This window comes from Boleophthalmus pectinirostris, unplaced genomic scaffold (genome assembly GCF_026225935.1).
Source record: "Boleophthalmus pectinirostris isolate CB_2022bp ecotype Guang Dong unplaced genomic scaffold, ASM2622593v1 HiC_scaffold_3, whole genome shotgun sequence".
In the NCBI taxonomy this organism is placed as follows: domain Eukaryota; kingdom Metazoa; phylum Chordata; class Actinopteri; order Gobiiformes; family Gobiidae; genus Boleophthalmus; species Boleophthalmus pectinirostris.
Genome location: NW_026571299.1, coordinates 1,910,589 through 1,917,730, shown reverse-complemented (window position 1 = coordinate 1,917,730; position 7,142 = coordinate 1,910,589).

The window sequence follows — 7,142 nt, the reverse complement described above, 5'->3', positions numbered from 1 at the left end:
CATTTCTGTTTCCTCGCTTCCTTCTCCTTGATTCCTTTCCTCAATTCTGTCCCACCCACAGAGGAACAAACTCCTCACCGAGACCAGTAAAGTTTGATTCTTTTCTCTGGCTCAGGTTTTACTCCTTCGGTCTGTGGTTTTCTTCGGGACAACGCTTAATATGACGCGTCTGATTGACAGCTGAAGAAAGGAGGATCGAGGAGACAAATCAACGAGAAGGAAGCGAGGGAAGAGAAATGAGACGCGGCCCGGGACTCGTATCGATAACATCACCTGCTCTTCCCGTTTCCGGCTTCAGACGAGGCTCGGCTTTCCTCCCGCACACTTTCACCTCTGTTTACCAAACCAAAAGCACACGCAAACTTCAACTAAATAAAGAAAAAGAGAGACGGATAAAGAGACGGAGAGAGAAGGAGAGAGAAGAGCAAAGGAACAGGAAGAAGGAAAAAGAGGAGAGAGGAACAGAGATGGAGAAAGGCGACGGTGAGAGAGACAGAGACAGAGAGAGGGAAAGAGAAAAGGAGAGATGAAAAAGGACACCTTCACTTGTGTTACGTCACAGGAGAACGAGTTCACATCAGCGCTTTTGACCTCAATAACTGTTTTTTTATTTACGTGCTCAGGTTTTTCTTCTGTGACCAAAGATCAACAGCAGCTCAGGCCGGAGAACGTCTGAATTACACAAAACAAACTAAAAAAACAAAACTCAGTCTCCAAACCACAGAGCACCACAGTCCACACACACTGCAGGACAAAACATCCCTCGTGTTCACCTGTTCCAGTCTCAGCAGGTTCGACAGATCAACCGTTCGGACAAATGCAATGATCCTAAACGATGTTACGTCCTCAGGGAGAGCGCGGCCGCAGCGGCGCAGGCTCAGGTGCAAATCGATTTGTGACGTCACTGTAGATTACACACACACGTCCTGTCTCCACTGAAACCTCCGTGTGTCTGGAGACGAAGAAAAAACACACAGTCCAGACGACGTCACTCAACAACAGGACGACAAGACGATATAAAAGACCAGAACACGTCGAAACAGAAACACAAACATCTGAGATTCTCTCAACCAGAGGACGCGAACAGACGAGGAGACGCCCTGGAGGACACGAACAGACGAGGAGACGCCCTGGAGGACACGTAAAGAGGAGACACGAGACAAAGAGACGCCCTGGAGGACACGAACAGACGAGGAGACGCCCTGGAGGACACGAACAGAGGAGGAGACGCCCTGGAGGACACGAAAGAGGAGGAGACGCCCTGGAGGACACGAACAGACGAGGAGACGCCCTGGAGGACACGAACAGACGAGGAGACGCCCTGGAGGACACGAACAGACGAGGAGACGCCCTGGAGGACACGTAAAGATGATGAGACGCCCCTGGAGGACACGTGAAGAGGACGTGATGCCCTGGAGGACACGACAGAGAACGACCCTGGAGGACACGACGAGAGACGCCCTGGAGGACACGACAGACGAAGAGCCTGGAGGAGAGACGCCCCGGAGGACACGAAAGGAGAGACCCTGGAGGACAGACGAGGAGAGACGCCCTGGAGGACACGAACAAGACGAGGAGACGCCCTGGAGGACACGAAAGACGAGGAGACGCCCTGGAGGGACACGAACAGACGAAGAGACGCCCGGAGGACACGAACAGACGAGGAGACGCCCTGGAGGACACGTAAAGATGGAGACGCCTGGAGACACGAGTGGAGACGCCCCGGAGGACACGTGAAAGGAACGAAGAAACGCCCTGGAGGACACGTAAAGATGAAGAAACGCCCTGGAGGACACGTAAACGGAGACACAAAGAAACGCCCTGGAGGACACGTAAAGACGAAGAGACGCCCGGAGGAACACGAGACGCCCTGGAGACGTAAGATGAAGACGCCCTGGAGGACACGTAAAGACAAAGAAACACCCTGGAGGACACGTAAAGACGAAGAAACGCCCTGGAGGACACGTAAAGAGGAGGAGACGCCCTGGAGGACACGTAAAGACAAAGAAACACCCTGGAGGACACGTAAAGACAAAGACGAGGAGACGCCCTGGAGGACACGTAAAGACGTCACAGATCCACAGACGTAGAAACACGAGCGTCTGAGCTGCTGATCGATTATTCGACTAAAAAGAGTTGTGACTAAACCTTTAAAACTCTGATCTCTTTTCACGTTTACATCACAAATCAGGAAGACGTTTGGAAAGATGCGATGACGACTTCCAGTCTAGTTGGAATTCATGCATCATCGCGCAATTCATACTGGGAAGGATCCTCCGAAAAAGTGAGCATCAAACCTCCATGTTTGTTTTCCCAGTGGGACGTGTCTATTGTCAAAGTCGATCTTTTCAAGTCTTTTGAACCATATCACTTTTGTTTCTGGTTCTGATATTGTCATATTTTAGTTTTGGGATTCGGACATCGTTAATCGTGTGGTTGTTGGATCCTAACAGCAGAAAACGGTTCAAGAAATTAGTTTGCGAACTCCGTAAATGCAAAAGTGAATCAGATGTGTGTGACTCAAACCTCTGTTCAAACTGTTTCTCTTCCCAACGGAATTGAAAAATAGTGAAAGGTGAAGGTGATGGGCAGGATTGATCCAGGAAACATTTGACTGACTAAGAAATCATCCTGTTTACAGAGAACATTTTGTACGTGGAGCTAGGCTAACGATAATCAATAAACCAATTAATCGTACGATAACTTTTAACGAGCTCGATAACTTTTCCAGCCGCGATAAATTCTATTTGCAGCTTGTTTGTTTTCCTCGCTCTCTCTCACTTTCAAAGAGACTGAATGTTAGAAGCTTCTATCGCTCTGATTCCTCTCGTGTAACAAGATTGAACCAACGCGCACGTGTCTGAGTGCACAAACACAAGCTCGCGCCGCCGTCAGAACTAGGGACGGGCATTCGATGAAATTTTCTTAGTCGATCGTCAGAAGAATTAACAATCGATTATCGATGAATCATTAACGTTTTTATATTAAAATGATCATCATTATTATTACTATCTGCACTAATCTGCATAAATAAATTCAACTTTACGACATATAAACATAACGACTCTAGATCCACATCAGCTGTTTGACATTATAATGTGTTTAATTCAGTTTTGTTCAAATCTCACAGAAACAAAACTTAAAACCACATCACTAATTTACATAAACTAAGTGAAGATAAAACTCCAGCTCTTGTGTCGCTGATGTGGTTCAACTTGTGTTGGATTAAAAGACATGACTCAGGTGAATACAGGTCAGTGTGACCAGATTTGTGTTTGTCAAAACCAGGACAGCGTACGGGGGGAGGGGGGCGGGGCCTCGTCATCCACATTGAGCGACTCTCACCTGGAAAAACTTTTTCCCACTGGACACAGAAACATATGTGCTGCTTTATCCACTGTGCACATGGACTCACACTTGTCCCAACGCAACGGAAAGTGTGGAATTTCTTCTACAAATCATCGTTCGGCATGTTGCAGACTGACCGACTGTTTGTGTCTCGCTCCTTCTGATGCAGAGACACATGTACACACCTGTTTGGTCACGACACACACAGCAACCTACATTTGGTTTGTCAATTAAAATGAAATTCTTAATGATCAATTATCGATTAATCGATTAATCATGCCCATCCCTAGTCAGAACCAAAACAGTTCATCGCGGAGTGACAAAACAAGTCACAACGCCAAATCAACACGAGTGAACGGGACACGTGTCAATAGCCACATGCGTCAAATGCAGCGAGCGCAAAATGACGAGAAGAAATGTCTCAAACCCGAACAGCTGATATAAACCCAAACCGACAGAACTCGCCTCACCCCCGGGAGAACCCGAACCCGAAACCGACACGACACCAGACAGGACAGAGGCTCCGTCCATAGAGAAACAACATCCTGTGTCGTGGGTTAAAGGTTGTTTAGAGGATTTTTTAAAGGGAAAAGAAATACAGCGACAGTCCTTTTTCAAATGTTGTGCATGTGTGACACCACCTTCCTCAGTAGAAACATCTCCTCCCGCCTCCTTACTCCAGAAATCACACTTGTTTACAGCCTGTGTGCGTTCAGAATTACTGCTGAAGTGACCTGTCTACAAATAATTTAGCAAACGACACGTTATTTTTTACACCCTTTGTCTGCTTCAGTTGCGCAATCGCTGGAAGAGATCTCCAAGAATCACGTGTTTGGCTTTGCTCCTTTTCTCCTTCTCTTCTTCTTTCAGCGACCTCAAAATCGGACTTTCTTTTGCGGCGAACCGGTCGTGGATTCTCGTCCGCCGTCGCAACAAACTTTGAGCGAACTGCGAGGAAGCTACAGCTTAAAAAAGCCTCTAAGAACTGCTGCATAAACCACATAATCCCTGTGTGCCTGCGAGTCAGTTACACTATAAACGTAGGGAGTTTGATTGACAACGTAACAGCCAATAGAAAATGAGGTAGCCTTGTTATCTATTGGCTGATGTTTATCTGGCCTCACTACGTCCACAGTTGATAGATTTTCATTCTTTTTTTTTTTAGTCAACATAATTACAAGGCTGCTGCATCTCCGTAAGGGTATTTTAAACTTTCATTGACAATTTGAAAAAAAAAAAAAAATCCTCCATACAACCTTTAATACGAACACTTCAAGACCAAAATGCAGAGTCTCACAGCAGCAGCCACAGAGACGAGACACAATATTCCAATGCAAGTCAATCACTAAAATAACTTTTAAGGACAATTTTGTTACAGAGATTTAAAATGTCAATATTATCGTTTATCACAATAAATTCTTAGTCAATTAATTGTCCTGCAAAATTTGTTATCGTTACAGGCCTGTGTGGAGCGACAACAAAAAAAAATCCTGTTTGTTAAGTGAGAGGAGCAGAAGACAAACAGACTGAGCTGCACTTTCTTGTTCTTGTGGTTTTACAGAAACATCACGTCTTGGTCTCTTTGCAGTGGAAGGTGTTTCTTGGTGAACAGTTGGAGCCTTTCACTTTGACGTTGACTTTTTAAATTCGTAACCGAGGTTGAGCGAGGGATCGGGATATTGATTTGTTGTTGCTCCACATACAAAATGTTCTCTACAAACTCTGGATTTCTTGGGCAGTCAAAACTTTCCTTTTTGGTTCTTCCTGTGGATCAATCCTGCCCATCACCTTCACCTTTGACTATTTTTCAATTCCGTTGGGAAGAGAAACAGTTTGAACGGAGGTTTTAGTCACACACATCTGATTCACTTTTAGATTTATGGAGTTCGCAAACTAATTTCTCGAGTCGTTTTCCGCTGTTAGGATCCAATAACCACACAATTACAATGTCCATCCATCTTCTTCCGCTTATCTGGGGCCGGGTTGTGGGGGCAGCAGTCTAAACAGGGACTCCCAGACTTCCTTCACCCCAGTTTCCAGCTCCTCCAGGGGGACCCCTCCCCAGTCCCAGTCCTCCAGAACCTCCAGGGCCTCCTCCCGAGGGAGACTGCCCCATCCGGAACAGCATGCCCGAGCCTCAAACTGGCTCCTCTCCACGTGGAGGAGCAGCGGCTCTACTCTGAGCTCCTCCCGTGTGACTGAGCTCCTCACCCTATCTCTAAAGAGCCCAGCCACCCCTGCGGAGGAAAGCGCTTGTATCCGCGACCTTGTCCTTTCGATCACCCAGAGCTCATGACCAGAGGTGAGAGTAGGAACGAAGACTGATGGTAAATCAAGAGCTTTCGCCGACGGTCCGATAGCGACCGCATCACTGCAGACGCTGCACTGATCCCTCACTCGTGAACAAGACCCGACATACTTGAACTCCTTCACTTGACACAATGTCCGAATCCCAAAACTAAAATATGACGATATCAGAACCAGAAACAAAAGTGATATGGTTCAAAAGACTTGAAAAGATCGACTTTGACAATAAACGCATCCCACTTGGAAAACTTGGTCACTTTTTTGGAAAATCCTTCCCAGTATGCATTGCGCGATGACCGGAAGTCCGAAATTCGTGATGTAGGTATTGTGGATTGGACGAACATAACAGAAAGCAACAATAACATGGAGATGAAGAAAGTCTCGTTTCGTTTCTCGTTTTTCCTACATTTTGTCAAACTTAAGACTGCAAACTCATGCAACAACCACTATTTATGCTGAAAAAAAATACAAGTAAACATCACATTTATATTTTCTGCTACTATATACTTCAGGTTTGGATGTGAAATTGCAGGATTGTGTGATGTAGAGACGTAACAACAACCGAAATGTCATGATATCGTACCGTCATAAGTCTCACAATATACTGAATCACAAGTTCCTTATAAATATCGGGAACTACATCTCCCATGATGCATTTCAGCGCAGACAACACGAAGAAATATGTTTTTAACTTGAATTCTTGAGATTGTGACGGAAATAATTCACACCAAACTCTATTTTAAAAGTGTCCTGTCTACAATTATACAAGCCTCTCCAAAATATCGCAATAAATATCGTATCGTGAGATGCAGATCGTGATAATATGGTATCGAGAGAGTTGGATATCGTTACGTCCCGAGTGTGTCTGTCTAAACTCAGATTCAAGATTGGAAAGAAGTTTAAATGTTGTTAAAGAAAACTGAATACAGAGTCAAATATAAATATAGCAGCAAGCGGCAATGATCGGCCCTCGCTCGTGCTTGCGCCGCGCCCCGCAAACGCCGCACCTCACACTGACCCTAATAAGCCTAAGCTTAAACCTTACCCTAATCGTAATCCTAACCATAACCCCAACCCTAAAGCCCTAAAAATCTTAATTTAATTTTCCTGCAATTTTCAAAATTTGGCAAAAAAGAAAATATCCAAGATGGCGGACTTCCGGTTTGTAAAGGGGCGTGGTCACAATATACATTTTTTATTCTTATTGCCATGATGCATCTGGCTACCAAATTTGGTTTGGCTGCGCCAACGTTTGTGTAAGGACGTCCCATTGGCAAGGATACAATTTTGGCTTGTTGCCATGGCAACACAATGTAAATGGGGTGTGAGCATCATTGAGTTTCTTAATCGAGACCATGTCACAAATGTGGGTGCCAAATGTTGTATATCTGTGACAAAATAAAACATACAAATTTTCCTAGGGGGCGCTATTGCAGCCATTTTTGTATTTTCTTACATCAATCTGTTCAGGGTCGGGGTGTGAACCT